Genomic DNA, 20704 nt, shown 5'->3' with positions numbered 1-20704 from the left:
ATGGAGGAGGACTGATTCATCAGCTGATGGAGGGCGGTAGGTGGTAATCACAGGAGATTGCCTTGCCCATGTTCTGACCTGATAACAAGAGCCTTCTTGTGGTCCCAAGTCAATGTTAACTATTTCCAGGGCCATTCTCCCCTGACTCTATACAGCTGCACTGCCAGCCCTGGTGAGTCTGACCTGCCGGTGGGACAGGACATAACTGTGAATCAATGATCACAGTTTCAATGTCAGGCACTCACTGTCTGAAGCAATGATCACAGTGCTGGGTCACCCACTCACTGTGTGAATCAATGATCACAGTGCTGCGTCACCCACCCACTGTGTGAATCAATGATCACAGTGCTGGGTCACCCACCCTCTGTGTGAATCAGTGATCATAGAGCTGGGTCACCCACTCACTGTGTGAATCAATGATCACAGTGCTGGGTCACCCATTCACTGTGTGAATCAATGATCACAGTTTCTGCATCACCCTCCCACCGTGTGAATCAATGATCACAGTGCTGGGTCACCCACTCATTGTGTGAATCAATGATCTCAGTGCTGGGTCACCCACTCACTGTGTGAATCAATGATCACAGTGCTGTGTCACCCACTCACTGTGTGAATCAATGATCACAGTGCTGGATCACCCACCCACTGCGTGAATCAATGATCACAGTGCGGGGTCACCCACCCACTGTGTGAATCAATGATCACAGTGCTGGATCACCCACCCACTGTGTGAATCAATGATCACAGTGCTGCGTCACCCACTCACTGTGTGAATCAATGATCATAGTGCTGGGTCATCCACTCACTGTGTGAATCAATGATCACAGTGCTGGGTCACCCGCCCACTGTGTGAATCAATGCTCACAGTGCTGGGTCACCCACCCACTGTGTCAATCAATGATCAAAATGCTGGGTCACCCACCCACTGTGTGAATCAATGCTCACAGTGCTGGGTCACTCACTCACTGTGTGAATCAATGATCACAGTTTCTGCATCACCCACCCACCGTGTGAATCAATGATCACAGTGCTGGGTCACCCACTCACTGTGTGAATCAATTATCACAGTTCTGGGTCACCCACCCACTGTGTGAATCAATGATCAGAGTGCTGGGTCATCCACCCACTGTGTGAATCAATGATCACAGTGCTGGGTCACCCACCCACTGTGTGCATCATCGGGTCTTGACAGGGGAGATGCTGAGAGATTGTTTCTCCTGGCTGGACAGTTTCGATAGGGGGCATCGTTTCAGGATAATGGGTCGGCCATTTAAGACTGAGATGAGGAAGAATTTCTTCACTCAGAGGGTGGTGAATTTTTGGAATTCTCTACTCCAGAGGGCTGTGGATGCTCAGTCGTAGTGTATGTTCAAGGCTAAGATGGATAGACTTTTGGATTTTTTTTATTCGTTCATGGGATGTGGGCGTCGCTGGCGAGGCCAGCATTTATTGCCCATCCCTAATTGCCCTTGAGAAGGTGGTGGTGAGCCGCCTTCTTGAACCGCTGCAGTCCGTGTGGTGAAGGTTCTCCCACAGTGCTGTTCGGAAGGAAGTTCAAGGATTTTGACCCAGCGACGATGAAGGAACGGCCGATATATTTCCAAGTCGGGATGGTGTTTGACTTGGAGGAGAACGTGCAAGTGGTGTTGTTTTCATGTACCTGCTGCTCTTGTCCTTCTAGATGGAATAAAGGGATATGGGGATCGGGCAGGAAAGTGGAGTTGAGGTTGAAGATCAGCCATGATCTGATTGAAGGGCGGAGCCGTCTCAAGGGGCCGTGTGGCCTACTCCTGCTCCTATTTCTCACATTCTTATGTTCTTATGATCAGGACAGTTGCTGGAGACTGGTATCTACATTATGCAAATTAGTGCCTACTCGGTAATGGTTGTACGACAGAAACGCTCTTTCTTTTTCCCAGAATCATAAATTTACAAAGGGTGAAGCGGAGATTAATTGCATTTTTATTCGATACCCTACCGGGTGCAATGAATGGTCGAAGAATTGGTCCGCGCTCAGCCTGTGTTAAAGGGGGCTCGCTGAGGGTTGAGAGCGGTGTTGCGTCATCCTTTCAGTAAGACTATACTTTTAGGGATCATTTCTATAGTTTTTGAACTTGAGAAATGTGTTCTGAAATGTTTGGTCTCACTAACCACGAGGAGGAGATGTAGCTTTTTCTTTTGAGCGTGAAGCGGGTTGCAAGTGTTGTTTTATACCAGCGCTTGTGGCCATTGATGACCGTTCCCTTCTCTCAGTGTGCGAGAAGTGGAAGAAGGAAATGCATTCTGAGTGGTTCGTGTTTCTACAGCTCAAAAGTCGCAATATTTATCCGCTAATTATTTTATATTTAAAGGTGCTTCTCTCCAGCGAGAGTGTAAGTCTTTGCCACCTCAGCCGAGCTCGTACTGCTATCTGTTGCTCTTCCCCTCCTTTTTCGGTTTTGAACTCATCACTGAACTGATTAGGCACAGTCGCTGAAATAACGTAGTTAATGGGGCACAAAATCTCGGCTTGCAGTACTGAGGGACTTGCATTACTGATTAAAACGTTGCTCCGCCTGCCATCTCAGGTGGATGTAAAAGATCGCATGACGCTATTTCGAAGAACTTGAGGGGAGTTCTCCCAGGTGTCCTGGTCAATATTTACCCCTCAACCAACATCACCAGAACAGATCATCTGCCCAATACTCCATTGTGGTTTGTGGGACCTTGCTGTGAGCGAATGGGCTGCGGCAGTTCCTACATTACAACAGTGGCTACACTTCAAAAATACTTTGGGACATCCTGCGGTCATGAAAGGCGCTATATAAATGCGAGTTCTTTCTTTAGTAGCAGGAGGATTGGTAAATGGAAATTGGTGTGAGTTAGGGTAAGGGCAGCAGAGTTTTGATATGCTGAAGATTATGGAGGGTGCATGATGGGAGGGCGGGATAGGAGAGCCTTGGAATTGTCGAGTTTGGCGGTAACAAAAGCATGGATGAGGGTTTCAGCAGCAGATGGGCTGAGGCGGAGACGGGCTATATTACGGAGGTGGAAGTAGCGGTCTTGGTGATGGAGAGAATCTGGGGTCAGAAGCTCAGTTCAAGGTCAAAAAGGACACCGAAGTTGCGAACAGTCTGGTTCAGCCTGAGACATTGGTCAGGGAGGGGGAGGGAGTTTATAGCAGGGACCGAAAATAATGGCTTTGGTCTTCCCAATATTTAATTGGAGGAAATTTCTGCTCATTCACTGCTAGATATCAGATAAGCAGTGTGACGAATCAGAGGCAATGGAGGGGTGGAGAGAGGTGGTGGTGAGGTAGAGCTGAGTGTCGGCAGTGTACATGTGGAATCCGACGAGTTTTCGGATGATGTAGCCAAGGTGCAGCATGCAGATGAGAAATAGGAGGGCGGCAAGGATAGATCCTTGGGGGAGTGAGAAGCGAAGCCATTGCACGTGATTCTCTGGCTACGAATGGATAGATACGAAATAAACCAGGTGAGGGCAGTCCCATCCAGCTGGACAATGGAGGAGAGGAGAGGGGACTAGACTTCAAAAAGTACTTCTTTGGCTGTAAAGAGCTTTGGGACGCCCTGAGGTAGTGAAAGGTGCGATATCAACTGCTTACCTGACAGGGGAGATCCCATTATGAGGAAGGCGCCAGATCAAGTAGAATCAGCTATTACCAGTTTAAGCTTTTCTGATGTAAAGGTGGATCCTCATGCTGGCCGGAGACAAGTCTAACACCTTTCTCCAGTAAACTGAAAACTAATTTGCAGCGGACGTGGTGACAAGGGCTCCCCGAGCACCTGGGCCCGGGGTGTGAAATACCGTCAGGCTGACTGCGAGGGCGGGTGAAGGAACTTCGCCATGGCAACGAAATATTTTCCTGAAGAAGGTTCTTCTCGAAACCTGCGGTTTCAAGACTGCAGACATCGTGTTCCTGCATGATGGGAGGGCGGCCAGGCGAGTATTGGAGTTGTCGAGTCTGGAGGTAACAAAATCATGGATGAGGGTTTCCCGAGGAGCAGATATGTGGAAGTGTCCTTTAAGGATGTCGCAAAATGGCAAAAGTTGCCCCAGGCCTTCAAGGAGAAGCGGAAGGGAAGGCCACTGTCATTTCTCACTGAGGAGCCGCTCTTCACACTCCCACTGGAGAAGGAACAGACGCTGACCCTCCATCAACGGAGGACAGGCCTCTTTCCTCATCCCAAGAACGGTCGATAAGTTCCAGGGAACGACACCAATGCAGAATCTGGACCGAGGATTGGAAATGGATGGTAACGTAAAACCTGGGCTGATGCAATTGGAAGACGTTAATGGTTGTCCTTTGTATTTTAAAAAGGCTTTCAAAATTACATCCATAAACGTGCGTAGTGTTAAAGCGACTACGGGATGTGCTGTGATCCTGAACTACCTGTCCAGGGTCAAGAGGGATCTGTTGTTCCTGCAGGAGTGCGGGATCCTGCACCTCAGCAACTATCGGCAGTGGTCACGCATGTGGACACAGTAGCAATCGAACTGTTCGGGAGTCAACGATAGTCATTCCTCGGGCTGTGGATTATGTTGTGAGGAGAACAATTCACCATCACCGAGGTTAGAGAGGTGGTGGGTGGCCGCCTGCTCGTAGCAGAGGTTCTGTCCAAGAACGCCCCGCTCCGACTGCGGCCAACATAAAAGGGAATCCAAACATCTTATACAAGCATGTTAAAAGTAAACGGATCGTAAGAGGAGGGGTGGGCCGATTACAGACCATAAAAGAGATCTACTAATTGAGGCAGAGGGGATGGCCGAGGTAATAAATGAGTGCTTTACGTGTGACTTTACCAAGGAAGAAGGTTCTGCCAGAGTCTCAGTAAAGGAAGATATAGTTGAGATACTGGATGGGCTAAACATTGATAAAGAAGAGGTAGTAGAAAGGCTAGCTGTACTTAAAGTATGATGTGGAGATGCCGGTGATGGACTGGGGTTGACAATTGTAAACAATTTTACAACACCAAGTTATAGTCCAGCAATTTTATTTTAAATTCACAAGCTTTCGGAGGCTTCCCCCTTCCTCAGGTGAACGATGTGACTTAAAGTAGATCAGTCACTCGGTCCGGATGGGATGCATCCTAGGTTGCTGAGGGAAGTAAGGGTGGAAATTGTGGAGGTACTGGCCATAATCTTCCAAACATCCGTAGAAATGGGGCCAGAGGACTGGAGAATTGGACATATTACACCCTTGTTCAAAAAAGGGTGTAAGGATAAACCCAGCAACTAAAGTCCAGTCAGTTTAACCTCGGTGGTGGGGAAACTTTTAGAAATGATTATCCGGGACAGAATTAACAGTCAATTGAACGAGTGTGGGTTCATTGGGGAAAGTCAGCACGGATTTGTTAAAGGCAAATCGTGTTTAACTAATCTGACGGAGTTTTTTGATGAGGTGACAGAGAGTGTCGATGAGGGCAATGCATTTGAGGTCGTGTATATGGCCTTTCAAAAGGCGTTTGATAAAGTATCGCATGGTCGGCTTGTCATCAAGATTGCGGCCCATGGAATAAAGGCGGCAGTAGCAAGATGAATACAGAATTGTCGAAGTGACAGGAGACAGAGAGTAGTGGTGAACGGTTGGTTTTCGGACTGAAGGGAAGTGTGCAGTGGTGTTCTCCAGGGGTCGGTGCTGGGACCGCTGCTTTTCTTGATATTTAATAATGAATTGGGCTTGGGTGCACAGGGCACAATCTCAAAACTTGCAGATGACACGTAACTTGGAAATGTAGTGAACAGTGAGGAGGATAGTGGTAGACTTTAAGAGGATATAGACAGGCTGGTGGCTTGGGAGGAGACGTGGCAGATGAAATGGAACACCGAAAGATGCAAAGTTATACATTTCGGTCAGAAGAACGAGGAGAGGCAATCTCAACTGGAGGACACAATTCTAAAGGGGGCACAGGAATAGAGAGATCTGGGGGTATATGTGCACAAATCGTTGAAGGTGGCAGGGCAAGTTGAGAAAGCAGTTAAAAAACATACGAGATCATGTGTTTTATTAATAGAGGCATAGAGTATAAAAGTATGGAAGTCATGATGAACCTTTATAAAACACTGGTTCATGTACAACTGGAGTATAGTGTCCAGTTCTGGGCATCCCACTTCAGGAAAGATGTGAAGGCCTTAGAGAGGGTGTAGAAGAGGTTTATTAGAATGATTCCAGGGATGATGGATTTTAGTTACGTGGATAGACTGGAGAAGCTGAGTTTGTTCTCCTTGGAACAGAAACGGTTGCGAGGAGATTTGATAGAGGTATTCAAAATCAGGAAGGGTCTAGACAGAGTGGATAGAGAGAAACTGTTCCCATTGGCGGAACTGTCAAGGACCAGAAGGCATAGATTTAAGGTGATTGGCAAAAGAGCCAAAGGTGACATGAAGAAAAACTTTTTTACACCGCGAGTGGTTAGGATCTGCCATGCACTGCCCAAGGGGATGGTGGAGGCAGATTAAATCATGGGCCTTCAAAAGGGAACTGGATAAGTACTTGAAAGGAAAAATGTGCAGGTCCACGGGGATAGGGCGGGGGAGTGGGACTAGCTGGATTGTTCTTGCATAGAGCGGGCGTGGACTCGATGGGGCGAATGGCCTCCTTGCATTCTGTTACTTTTCTACGATTCTATGATTCTAATGTGTACGCCCTGAAGCTCAGGGGCGAGCGGCTGGAGGTATTTCAGCATTTCCCGATGCCGCTGGCGATCTCCGGTCCAGTCGTTCTCGCCGGAGACTTCAACTGCATCATCGATGCGGCTGGACGATCCAGCAGGACCGGGGGAATACTGGACACCACGTCCAAACTCCTGATGAAAGCGGTGAAAGATGCTAAGCTTTGTGACATCTTCAGCAACCCTGTAGATGGAGCTGCACAAGAAAAACCTGGTCCAGGCTGGGCGGGTCCATCCGTTCCAGGATAGACTTCCTGTTTGTGTCCCCAACGCTCAAGATCAGATCCACCGACGTCCAGCCGGTGTTCCTCTCTGGCGACTGCCTCCTACTGGCTGACTGCCAATCGCAGGCGGACCAGAGGATGGGCAGGGGGATATTGAAGATGAACGTGATACTGTTGACCCCGGAGAACATCGAGGAACTAACGAGGGATTACACAGGGTGGAGGACCGTGAAACCCCTCTTCCACACCACGGTGCACTGGTAGGAAGCGATCAAGGCCCATATCAGGAAGTTCTTCATCCTCAACGGTGTTCAGGATTCGAGAGAGTGACAGAGGAAAGTATCACAACTCCAGAAAAGCATGCAGGATCTGGTCCAGCTGCAGTTAATGCGGGTCGATGTCGGCGAAGATCTCAGAGAGGTGAAGGACCAGCAAGTCTCGCTTTTCACCTCCGAGGCCTCAAAGATCATCTTCCGGTCCAGGTTCCACTCCGTGGAGCAGGGCGAGAAGTGCTCGGGCTTCTTCTTCCAGAAGCTGCACAGAGACACCTCTGAAATCAGCAGCCTGAAGGAGGAAGACGGCTCAGTGACGTCTTCACAGAACGACATACTGAGGATCAGCAAATCCTTTTATGCCGGGCTGTCCGACTCAAGGCCCACAGACAGCACGGCCTCCCAATCCTTCCTGTCCTCTATCACGGAGGATTTAGAGGGCAGCGAGCAGCAGGGAATGGATCAGCCACTGACATTAGACGAGCTGACAAAGGCCCTCTGTTCCTTTGAGAAGAGTAGAAGTCCCGGGAGCGATGTCTTACTGGTTGAGTTGCACTCGGCTCTGAAGGACTGGATAGGCCCAGACCTGCTGGAAGTATACGGGAGTTTGCTTCTGGCAGGCAGCATGTCAGAGTCCATGAGGAAAGACATCATCACGGTTATCTACAAGGGGAAGGTGGAGAGGGAATACATCAGAAATTGGCAATCCATTTCCTTGCTAAATGTCGACGACAAGGTTCTGTCTAAGGTCATCGCCAATAGGCTCAAGTCTGCTCTGGAGCGAGTGAACAACCCGGATCAGACCTGTACTGTACCCGGCAGGAAGGTCTCTGATAGCCTAGTACTGCTCAGGGTTCAGCCTGGATCAGGAACAGGCCTTTGACAGAGAATCCCACACGTACATGATGGACATGCTCTCCAAAATGTGTTTTGTGGATGGAATCTGCGATTGGATCTGGCTGCACTACGCAGACATCCGTAGCACAGTCCTAATCAACGCATAGGTGTCGGAGAGCCCTCCAATCAGATCTGGAGTCAGGCAGGTCTGTCCTCTCTCCGCAGCCTTGATCGTATGTTGAATCAAGAAGTTTGCTGCGTTGATCAGGTAGGATGCAGATATCAGTGGGTGATTATCCTAGGCAGCGGATGCTCTCAGGTTAAGTCCTCCCAACACATGGACGACGTCACCGACGTTTGCTCCGATCAGCAGTAGGTTCACTGTCCTCAGCCCTACCGTGAGCTTCCCTCGAGGCAGCGGCGGGGAGGAGACTGTCGACCATCTCCTGGTGGGCTGCTCTTTGGTGCAGAAGGTTTGGAGACAGATGCGTTTATATCTGTCCCGGTTCATCCCCAACACCTCAGTAACACAAGATGCTGTGCTCTACGGGCAGTTCCCCAGGACCCACACCAAGACAGATATCAACTGCTGCTGGAAGGCCATCAACTCGGTGAAGGAGGCCCCTTGGTCCGCCTGAAACCTGCTGGTCTTCCAGCTGATGGAGCTGTCCATGACCGAATGTTGCCAACTGACATACTCCAAGGTCCAGGAGTACGTGCTGCGGGATATAACGAAGCGAGGTGCAGCCCATGCAAAAGGTTTACGGGGAAAGGCCACCGTGCAAGGCCATTTCACCATGTGGTGGCCTTTCCCCATAAACCTTTTGCATGGGCTGCACCTCGCTTCGTTATATCCCGCAGCACGTACTAGAAGAATAAAATTTTGGGGCACAGATACACAAATCACTAAAAGTAGCGACACAAGTTATAAAAGGCAAATCAAGCATTGGGGTTCAAATCTAGAGGCGTAGAATTGATGAGCAAAGCAGTTTTGTTAAACTTGTGTGGAGCCTAGGTTAGGCCACTCTTGTAGTATTGCGCACAGTTTTGGTCGCCATATTATAGAAAGATATAAAAGCATTGGAGAGAGGGCAACAAAGATTCACAAGGATGATACCAGAAGTGAGAAGATATACTTAACATGAAAGGCTGAACAGGCTGTATCTCTTCTCTGTAGAAAGGAGAAAGCTGAGGGGTAACCTGATAGAGGCATTTAAGATAATGATGGGTTTTGGTAGGATAGATGGAGAGAAAATGTTTCCACTTGTTAGGGAGTCAAAAATTAGAGATCATAAATATAAGATAGTCACTTATAAATCCAATGGGGAATTCAGGAGAAACTTCTTTACCAAAGAGTGGTAAGAATGTGGAACGCGCTACCCCAGGGAGTAATTGCGGCAAATAACGTAGATGTATTTAAGGGGAAGCTAGATAAGCACAAGATGGAGAAAGGAATAGGGTATCCTGATAGGGTTAGATGAAGTGGGGAGGGAGGGGGCTCGTGTGCAGCAAAAAAGCTGGCATAAACCAGTTGGGCCGAATGGCCTGTTTCCGTGCTGGAGTTTCGATGTAAGTCAATGTACTATTTTGAGGGTGGTGGAAGAGCAGATGGACCTGGTGGCGCATATTCACAAAACTTTGCAGGTGGCAGGGCAAGTTGATAAGGCGGTTAAGCAAGGGTAAGGGATATATGGGTTTGTAAATAGGGACATTGAATAGGGAAGTGATGTTAAACCTTTACAAAAGGCTGGTTAGGCCTCAGCCGGACTATTGTGTGCAACACTGGGCATCACACTTTTAAGAAGGATGTCAAGGCCTTGGAGAGGGTACAGAGGAGATTTACCAGACTGATGCCAGGGATTAGGGACTTCAGTTATGTGGAGGGATTGGAGAAGCTGGGATTGTTCTCCTTAGATCAGAGCCTTAGGTTAAGGGGAGACCAAATAGAGGTGTTCAAAATAATGAGGGATTTTATGGAGCAAATAGAGGAAACTGCTTACCCTGGCAAGTGGATTAGTAACCAGAGGACATAGGTTTAAAGTAATTTGCAAAGAAACTGGAGGGAAAATTAGGAGAATATTTTTCACACACAGCATTGTTATGCATTTCCTGAAAGGATGGGTCCCTTATAGAGGTTGCCTTCGTGTCAGGGACTCAAAATTCAGATCTTAACAGGGAAACTGCAGGAATAAGGTGAAACGGGTCTGCTTGTGTCCCTGGATTCAATGTACAATGTAGAGAAATCTGTAAAATTTATAAATGAATCACCAGGAGTGAACATGGTCAATACAATTAGATGAAAACTGTTAATGAAGCCGCTCATTGTTGGACCAGTCGTTTCTGAGCACAGCTTTTTACTTTATTCCTGAGAGAGGTCTCATTAAGACAAGGTTCTGAACTTTGAGAAGTTTGTGATATATCCACGTCATCATTTACATCGGAGGCAATGCTGCTGATGTAATGTGTTTGTTCAAATGACTGTAACTAATAGCAATGGTCAGGGGTATAACCGTGTCAGTGGAGATTTACCCCCTTTATAAATCAGGGTTCGCTGCAATGAATCCACACAGACTGCCTGCCGGAGCTGCGGTTTCCAGGACAACAGAAGTCATTGCTTCTCACAGAAATTGGGATATTCAATAATGTATCAGATAGAATGTATTTATTATCCTGTTCTTGCAGCCGTTGGGGTTCCAGGTAAGCCATTATCTCAGCTGTTCATGATGTAAATCCATATTTACTCTGCTCCTGTACTTGGCACTATTTTTCTCCCATCGTGTATTACGCAGTGGACTGTTCTGTTCTATCAGTTGATCGACTGTCCTAAGTCTCTTGTCTTTTTGTCTTGCAGCAGTTGCATTGTATGCGTTATGATCTTCTATATCTAACCTTGTCTTTGTTACTGAAATATTCTCTGTACTGAATGTTTTGGGATCAGGTGTCTGGGCTAAGAGCTGGTATCAGACCACCAGGAGCTGTTAACAGTTTCATGTTGTGGAACTAACCTGTCCTGGAATATTTTTTTCATAAATGTGTTTTCAGTGATTGGTCATGAGACAGCTCAGGGTCTCGGTGTTACAAGGAGGCAGCGCAATGTCCTCACTCCCCGATAACATGGTTCAGTTTAACAGGGATTTCAATGTATTTATTGGTTATCACTGTTATGAAAGATTATTTCATTGTGTGTGTATCTGACGCCGCTTCAGATGTCTGGTTACTGAACTGAGTTTGATGCTGATTCTTTCACATCTCCTTCTCTGATTAACTGTGGATGAATTCACTGTAAAATGAAATATTTTGAGGTTATGTTGTATCAGTTTGCACTTTATCTGTTGGAATCATGAGCCCTTCTATTTATCTGTAGATTATAAGCAGCAGCGATGATGTTGGTGTTTTGTTAATTGAACAATGTCGCCATCTAACGCTGTACTTTGTAATTACAGGAGAAGGAATTTCAATTATTGTGAGGTTTGTCTGGAAGACTGATTCAATTCTGTTTATTCCATGCATTATAGATGAAGTGAACAGTCTAGGTGAACAGGTGGAGATTTGGATGATCTGTGGACATATTAAACTGTTCACAGATGCTTCACCATTTAACAAACTGACAACAGGAATAGGATCGATGGAACACGGGGCTGGTGAAGAGAAAGCAGACACAGGATGTTAGGATTTACCCGGATATGAAAAGGGGCATTGAGAAAGAGAGCAGAGACAGTGCGGAGACATCGAGAGGAGCGATAGAGAAAGAAACTGAGAAGGAAAACGAGAGGTAGGGGAGGGAAGAAAGGAGAGAAAGAGAGAGACAGAGAGAAATAAACACACACAGAGACCGAGAGAGGGGGAGAGAGAGAGCAGCAGCGGTGTGAATAATTCATCGAAATAAACTGCTGGAACTTCCGGTACAATTATGAAGAGGGAATGTGACTTGAAGGCGTTATTAGGATGTTGTCAGAATGTGAGAGTTTTATTCGACTCTCGCCGGGTGTGTTTATCGCTATCAGGTCCTCAGTCTGTTTATGTGAATGTTCCATTTACTTGTTGACTGACTGAATAAATAAACATAATTGAAATGTGTTTAAAGAATAAAATCAGTGATTTCTTGATCGCATTGAATTATCAGGATATTGTATTCTAGATGCTTTGTGTCAAATTAATTCAATAAAGAACGAGGCTAATTCAATTGATGCATTTTAATGTAATTTTATTGAATGTGCAAAGTAAATTAATTGAAAACATTATGGAACCAACGAACTGTTCCCTGACACCAATAACCACAGAAATTATAGCTTGAATTCATTACTTGCATTATGTTACTGGCACCGAGAGATTAGATTTCTCCCAACTCTCTGCTGCAGTTTCTCCCTCTGAATCCCAGACTCTCCTCTCACTGCATTGAATCCTCTGTCTCCTCATTCGTTTCTTCAGTTTATCCGCTTTCCCAGGCCACCTGCTCCTGTCTCCTCTCCAGCTCCTCCATGTCATTTTCGATATTTCCCTCCTAATCTCAGCCACTGGCTCGGCCTCCATGGTGCCTTTTTCCAATCCGCTCCGAAAACTCAAACACACCGTTTCGAATCTCGGCCTTTCCCGTCCTGTGCTGGCCCCTGTTCACTCTCTCAAACTAACAGCACTGTCCCATCACCTTTCGGGCCATCGTTCATTTTCCCGTCCACCTGGAGCCCAAATTCGAATGAAACCCGTTGGATTCCAGCTCATTAAAACACCTTCTCCTTCCCCACCAGCACTGCGCCCTCACTCGGCCCTTCCAGTATATCCAGTGTTCACTTTATTAACTTCCTCTTCCAACTTCCCAATTCTTTATTGAAAATTGTGTTTAAAAACATTTCTCTGCCCGAAAGCGTTGCCCAGGTCAGTGAATCAGTTTCCTTCGTTTGATGCAGCAACAAAGCTGGAAATTTCACCTCAGATCCTCTCAAACTGCTGCTTTGTCTCCAGGTCTGATCAGTAATTTCTCTACTTCATTTTCTCTCTCTTACAGTTAACTTGGTGGCGATTGTGATCCTGTCCCGAGGAAAGTGCGGACTCTCCAAATGCATCAGTGTCTACCTGGTGGGAATGGCAGTGGCCGATCTCCTGGTCGTTATCACTGCTGTCATAATGTGGCGAATTGCTGATATTTATTTCCCAGTATCATTCTTGACCATTACCCCCGTGTGCCGTCTCATTCTCACCCTCAGTTTCGCAGCCACAGCGACCTCTGTCTGGTTCACAGTGGTTTTCACCTTTGATCGATTTGTGGCCATTTGTTGTCAGAAGCTGAAAACAAAATATTGCACCGAGAAAACGGTGGCTGCTGTTATCGGGGTGGTGAGTGCGCTGAGCTGTTTACTAAACATTCCCTGGTACTTTGTATTTGACCCGGAATATATAATGGACAATGTATCCCGGGATTGTGTCTTGAAACTGACCTTTTTCACTTCACCCCCATGGGCAGCATTTGACTTATTTAGTCTTGTGTTAACTTCTTGTCTCCCATTCATTCTGATTTTGTTGTTCAATGTTCTCACCGCCAGGCACATTTTAGCGGCCAGTAGAGTCCGCCGGGGACTCCGGGGTCGCAGCAATGGAGAGAATCACAAAGATCCAGAGGTGGAGAACCGAAGGAAATCCATCATTTTGCTCTTCAGTATATCAGGCAGTTTTATATTGTTATGGAGCACTGGAGTTTTTTATATTATCTCTGTGCGTATAACAAACACCCAGTACGATATAGCTGGTGACATTGAGTCAGCCGGACTCATGCTTCAGCTTCTCAGTTCCTGCACCAACACGTGTATTTATGCTGTGACCCAGACTAAATTCAGAGAGGAGCTGATAAACGGAGTGAAATACCCACTGAATCTAATTGTTTCATTCGTTAAATCGTAGAAATATCTTAAGTCTTTGCATCCGAAATTAAATAAAAAGTCAATGAGAGTAGATTTTCACGCTTGGCGGTGGCGTAAGACGGGCGGAAGCGGATCGGGAGCCCGTTATTTACCGCGCCTGATTTCACTATCCATTGACATCAATGAGTTCACTAAAGTAACTGATATCAATCCAATAATTTATTAAATTTGGAAATTCCAGACAGGAATTATGTTTTACCCGATAAATGCGGTGTTGTGAAATGATACAAGATGTGATTCTAACATGAAATTTCTTGTTGTTATTCGTCTGGAAATAATATGATTTCAATATTAAATGTTTAATCCTGTAATGTATAAAATCAAATCTTCCTTTTCGGTTGATGATTATTTCCAATCACACACACTGCCCGGTGGGATGGACTGAGGGTGATCTCTCAGGATCAGACAGCGTCCTGTTCATTGGGACATTTGTTTTGATCAGAACAGAATAATAATGGACCAACACCCGGACCGTTAGCTGTGGAAGCTACATCATTAAATAAATTTAAAACAGAAATAGACCGTTTCCTAGAAGTAAAGGGAATTAGGGGTTACGGGGAGCGGGCAGGAAATTGGACATGAATTTAGATTTGAGGTTAGGATCAGATCAGCCATGATCTTATTGAATGGCGGAGCAGGCTCGAGGGGCCGATTGGCCTACTCCTGCTCCTATTTCTTATGTTCTTCTGTTCTTATGTTACTAACTGGCAAAATATTAATGTAATTTCAAATTCCAGTGGGGAGTTCCGGAGATCGTTTCCTCTCTGAGCTGCTGTGCAGCAATGTTTACTCACTGCAGGGAGTTTAATGGGACGTGAGGCTGGGCCTGGTTACACAGATCTAAAAGGAAACCTCCTGATACATTTCGGTGACGATCAGGGGTCAGGAGATTTCGCTCGACCGCAGCAGGCCAAGGGAAAGCTCTCCTGCTCCTCTTTGCCCCAGAAATTATCAGTTATTAAGAAACGGCTCAGTGTTCTGGACCACTCAATGCCCATCGACAGGGCGGCTCCTCCACCCATTTGTAACCAACATTTAATGGTGTCCCGTGTACGTCATAATACTCTGATTTACATATTACACGTGGCCTGACCGGAAACAGGTGGGTGTTGCTCCGTCTGCTCTTCTCAGGACCCTACCCACGATGGTGGAGGCAGCAGCGCCAGTGTTAAAGGGGCGGTAAGTGACCTGACACCATTTACCAGTCTCTCCCACCCCATTTCCACCAGGCGGAGATACTTAAAATCGGCCACACCTTTCCTGACCTCCGCCCCAGTATCAATCTTCGAAGTCCACAAGCTGGTCCATTGTCTCAAATTGCCTGTATTCACAATACGTGGAGGGATATTTTCACCATCGCTGGGGGCTGAACTGGTGGAGCGGATCACCCGCCCCTTATAGAAATGGCCCGATTTTAATTTCTGCTCCATCAGTTTACCGACCAAGCAGTGAAGGTGAAATTACCCCCTCCGTCTCTGACCCCAAGGTTCGACAGGTGTATGAAAGACATCGGACAGTGTTTGCCAAACATTGACATGAATGCGGTCGAATGGATCCGTGTACTCGGGTAAAAGGTGATAACCCCCCTCCACAGAGACAGAATCCCGATACCATGGAGTCGAAGAGGGGTTCACCCCCAACAGTTCAGTAACACAGGACGCTGTGCTCTACGGACTGTTCCCCAGGATACACACTGAGACAGATATCAACTGCTGATGGAAGACCATCAACTCGGTGAAGCAGGCCCTTTGGTCATCCTGAAACCAACTGGTCTTCCATCTGAAGGATCTGTCCATGACTTAGTGTTGCGGACTGGCACACTCCAAGGTCCAGGAGTACGTGCTGTGGGACGCACTGAAGCAAAGTGCGACCTGTGCAAAGGCCACTGTGCAAGGCCATTTCACTTTGCATTGTACAGCATGTATTGGAAGATATATACCCTGTTTTGAATTGTAATAATGGAATCATAGTGCGTACGATCTGTATTGTATTGTTTTGAATTGGTTAAGTGATATTTACATTGAACTGTGTGTCCATTAATTTAATGAAATAAAGTATATTTCGAAATCTAAAAAATGTTAAAGTCTCACCGTGTCTGTTATTATTGGACAGTGAACAGTGGAAACATAGCTGGACAGTAAAGATGTGGGGAGTTATACAAAGAGCATTTATTGCAGGCATCAGGTGAGAAATAGGAGTAATTTCTTAATGGTGAGAAACTAGTGACTGTAGAGGAGTAAAGGTATTTGGATGTCCAGGTACACCAATCAATAAATGTTTGTGCACATGTATAAATAATAATGATCCCAATTTCAAGACTGTCACAGCTTTATGTGAGTTTTGACATTTCTGTTTTAAATGCAGATTATTGCATTTGCGGTTTTTTCCCTTTTTTGTACATTTCTTGTCTTTATTTCATTCTTGCAGATTTTGCATTTTAAACAAAATCTCCAAACCCTGTGCGCAGTGAATGCTGACTGCAGGCCCTTTGATTGACAGCTCTCACCTCCAACCCAGACCCCCGCCTCCTCCTGGGCTGAATCCTCCCATCACGTGACACGCGAAAGCAACACGACGCGAACGTGGTGCCCCCACCCGAGGGACGCCGCGCGTGCGCCGCGCGGTCCCTTTGCCGCATTCCAATCGCAACAGGCCGGCGGCGGGAGGATGATGATGGCGGCCTCGGGCCGGGCGGGGGCGAGACCGACAGAGGGAGGGCCCGTACCCGGGAATGGTGCAGTGAGAGCGGTCCGAGCTGAAACTCATCCGATTCCAGGCCCGAGCGGCGTTAATGGGGCCGCGACCCCGGGATGGAGGGACTGAGACCCCAGGAACGGAGGGCCAGAGACCCCGGGATGGAGGGACCGCGACCCATGGGACGCAGGGACCCAATCTCCAGCCGATGTAGCAGCAAAAAGCGCGACTTGGAACATCAAGGCAGGAAATGGGAGGAGGAGGGTATGAGGGAGAGGAGATGGGGAGACGGGAGAATGGAATGATGGTGGCTGGAGAGGGTCTGAGGGAGGGGAGGTTGGGAGACGGGGAGGGGAGTGACTGAAGTGGGAGACGGGGAAGGACGGGAGTGTGAAGGTCTGAGGGGGAGAGATGACGAGACGGGAATGGGAGGGACTGAGGGGGGTAACCGCGGGAGGGAATGAAGGAGAGGGGGAGGGTCTGATGGCGGGAGGTAGGGAGACATGGAGGGGAGGGACAGAGTGCGGAGCGATGGGGAGATGTGGAGGGAGGGACTGAGGGGGGAGACGGGAGAAGGGACTAATGGTGGACACGAGAGAAGGGACTGATGGGGGAGTGAGATGGTCTGAGGGCGGAGAGGTGGAGAGACGGGGAGGGGAGGGACTGAAAGGAGAGAAGGGAGACGGGAGAATGGCCTGCTGGGGGAAGGGGAGGGTCTGAGGGCGGAGAGGTGGGGAGACGGGGAGGGGATGGACTGAAGTGGGGGACGGGAGAAGGGACTGATAGGGCAGGGTAGGGGCTGAGGGCGGAGAGGTGGAGGGAAGGGAAGGGGATGGACTAAAGGGGGAGATGGGAGAAGGGACTAACAGTGAAGGGGGGCTTTTGAGGGCAGAGAGATGGGGAGAGGAGGGGCTGAGGGGGAGACGGACGGAGGGGCTGATGGGTGATAGGAGGGCCTGACCCGGAAGAGGTGGGGAGACTGGGAGAGGAGGGACTGAGTGCGGAGACGGGTGGAGGGACTGATGGGGGAGAGAATGATGGGTGATAGGGAGGGACTGAGTGGGGAGAGGTGGAGAAATGAGGAGGGGAGGACCTCTGGGTGAGACAGGGAGGGACGGGAGGGTGAAGGTCTGAGGGGGAGAGGTGCAGAGTCTGGAATGGGAGGTACAGAGTGGGGTAACCGGGGGAGGGACTGACGGGGACGGGGAGGATTTAAGGCGGGGGAAGTGAGGAGACGGGTGGAGTTACTTGGGGCCTTCTGCGGTCCCTGTGAATATTGACTCTGGCAGCGCCCAGTGTCCAGCTGGTATTATAACTGGAGAGCCATGTGTTGAAGGATAGAATACTAAAGCCTGGTCTTCAGTTGCTTCCAAGTCTTTATTCACAGAGACCGACACAACCCACCCTCTGGATAATCTCTTGTATAAATGATGCAAGAGAGTCCCGAATTGATACGAACCAGCTGAATACAATTAACACTAATTGATATAAATCACATGGATACAATTAACAGCTGGGCTCGGGGGAAGGGGAGGATGGAGCGGTCACTCTGCCGTCTCCCAGTCAAATGGGCAGTGAGTCGGAGCCCAAAAGTGACCGAGAATCAAACAGCAAAGGAAGAGGCCACTCAGCCCATCGCGCCTGTCCCGGCTCTGTGAAAGGGCGAGCAGATTAGTCCAACTCCACTGCTCTTTCCCCACAGTCTCGCAAATATCCCCCCTTCAAGGATTGATCCAATTCCCTTTTGAAAGTTATTATTGAATCTGCTTCCACCACCCTCGTCTCCTCACCTCCCCACCTGGCCCTTTTGCCGATTATTTTAAATCACTTTCCTCTGATTACCATCCCTTCTGCCATTGGGAGCAACCCCAGCTTCTCCAGTCTCTCCGCAAACTGACGTCCCTCATCCCTGGTACCATTCTGGTAAATCTGCTCTGCACCCTCTCCAAGGCCTTGACATCCGTCACAAAGTACAATGCCCAGAATTGGACAGAATTACTCCAGCTGGGGCTTAACCAGTGATTTATAGAGATTTAGCATAACTTCCTTGCTTTTGTACTCTGTGCCTCTATTTATAAAGCCAATGATCCCGTGTGCTTATTTAACAGCCTTAGCATTGCCCGGCCATCATAAAGTCTCTCTATTCCTGCACCCCATTGAAAATTGTACAACAAAAAAAAACGCAATTGTTACTTTTTATTAAGTGGGTTGTGCTGGGTATCTGGAGGCTGTAATTCGGTGAGTAGAAAGCAGTGGGAGGATAAGTCTGTCGATTAATTTTGGGAGATGGAGAAGACGGTGAGCGTCGATTCAGACAAGGGAGGGAGGTGGTCTTTGAGACCGTCCGTGCTCTGTTGTAAGATCTCTCTGTGTGTGTCTTGTTCCAGCCGTTCCCATTTGTACCAATGACCTGACTGGGGGAGTCTGTGAACTCGCCTGTCGCTGTGACCCTGACTGTTCCCCCTCGGACATCAATGTCTTCTCCACCTGTCTGCCGGGCAGTGAACCGTATGTTTCTGTTCGTGTGTTACTACATTGGCTCCCGCTCCGGCAATGCCTCGATTTTAAAAACCTCACATCGTGTTCAAATCCCTTCCTGGTCTCGCCCCCTCCCTAATTCTGTCACATTCTCCAGCCCAACGACCCTCCGAGATCCCTGTGCTCCTCCAATTCTGGTCTCTTGCACATCCCTAGCTTTGATTGCTGCACCTTTGGCGAGTGTGCCTTCAGTTGTCTTTGCCCTAAGCTCTGGAATTCCATCTCTAAATCTATACAATCTCTCCCTTTCCTCCTTTAAGATGCTCCTGACAACAGACTTTCTTTGCTCAGTTAACTGATCTCACCCGGTGTGGAACTGAGCCCCAGAAAGTTTCAATACAGAATAACTGAAACCAGGGAGTGAGTTCCAGACTGGAATGTAATCGAGGGCTTCGGGTCGTTTATATATGGAAGAGCAGGTATCCAGGAGTGAGTTACAGGCTGGAATCTAATCGAAGGGTTCAGATGGTTTATATATAGAATAACGGATACTCGGGAGATTTACAGGCTGGAATCCAATCGAGGTGTTCGGGGGGCGGGGTTATAAATAGAATAACGGATACCCGGGAGTGAGTTAGAGGCTGGAATCTAATCGAGCTGTTTGCGGGTGGGGGGTGGGGGGTTATAAATAACATAACGGATACCTGGGAGTGGGTTGCAGGATGAAATCGAATTGAACGATGCTCAGGGGAGTTCTCTGCGGCCAAATGGTTTCTGGAAGACTATGAACACTCTCCCCTATCATGAGCTCTACCCACCCATTTTAATCTCCCCACGCAGCCCATGTACACTCTCCCCCATCATGAATTCTATCCACCCATTTAATCTCCTCCCACAGCCCATGAACACTCTCCACCTTCATGGATTTAACAACCCATTTCATCTCCTCCCACACCCCATGTACACTCTCCCCTATCATAGACTCTACCCACCCATTTCATCTCCTCCCACACCCCATGTACACTCTCCCCTATCATAGACTCTACCCACCCATTTCATCTCCTCCCACACCCCATGTAAACTGTAAGCTATCATAGACTCTACCCACCCATTTCATCTCCTCCCACACCCCATGTACACTCTCCCCTATCATAGACTCTACCCACCCATTTCATCTCCTCCCACATCCCATGTACACTCTCCCCTATCATAGACTCTACCCACCCATTTCATCTCCTCCCACACCCCATGTACACTCTCCCCTATCATAGACTCTACCCACCCATTTAATCTCCTCCCACACCCGATGTACACTCTCCCCTATCATAGACTCTACCCACCCATTTAATCTCCTCCCACACCCCATGTACACTCTCCCCTATCATAGACTCTACCCACCCATTTCATCTCCTCCCACACCCCATGTAAACTGTAAGCTATCATAGACTCTACCCACCCATTTCATCTCCTCCCACACCCCATGTACACTCTCCCCTATCACAGACTCTCCCCCACCCATTTAATCTCCTCCCACACCTCATGTACACTCTCCCCTATCATAGACTCTACCGACCCATTTAATCTCTTCCCACAGCCCATGGACACTCTCCCCTATC

At 48.0% G+C, this 20704-nt stretch overlaps 1 non-coding gene and 1 pseudogene across 1 annotated transcript; both read left to right on the top strand.

Annotated features, from left to right (window-relative positions):
• The window catches only part of LOC137317445 (zinc finger protein 271-like), a 433617-nt pseudogene that overhangs the window by 60622 nt on the left and 352291 nt on the right, over positions 1-20704 (top strand).
• On the top strand, positions 2075-2292 carry LOC137317459 (small nucleolar RNA U3). The gene has a single exon (XR_010961710.1). It is a non-coding gene; the product is annotated as a small nucleolar RNA U3 (small nucleolar RNA).

The sequence above is a fragment of the Heptranchias perlo genome, unplaced genomic scaffold, assembly GCF_035084215.1.
Source record: "Heptranchias perlo isolate sHepPer1 unplaced genomic scaffold, sHepPer1.hap1 HAP1_SCAFFOLD_62, whole genome shotgun sequence".
NCBI lineage: Eukaryota > Metazoa > Chordata > Chondrichthyes > Hexanchiformes > Hexanchidae > Heptranchias > Heptranchias perlo.
This window is presented reverse-complemented; position numbering and strand designations above follow the sequence as displayed.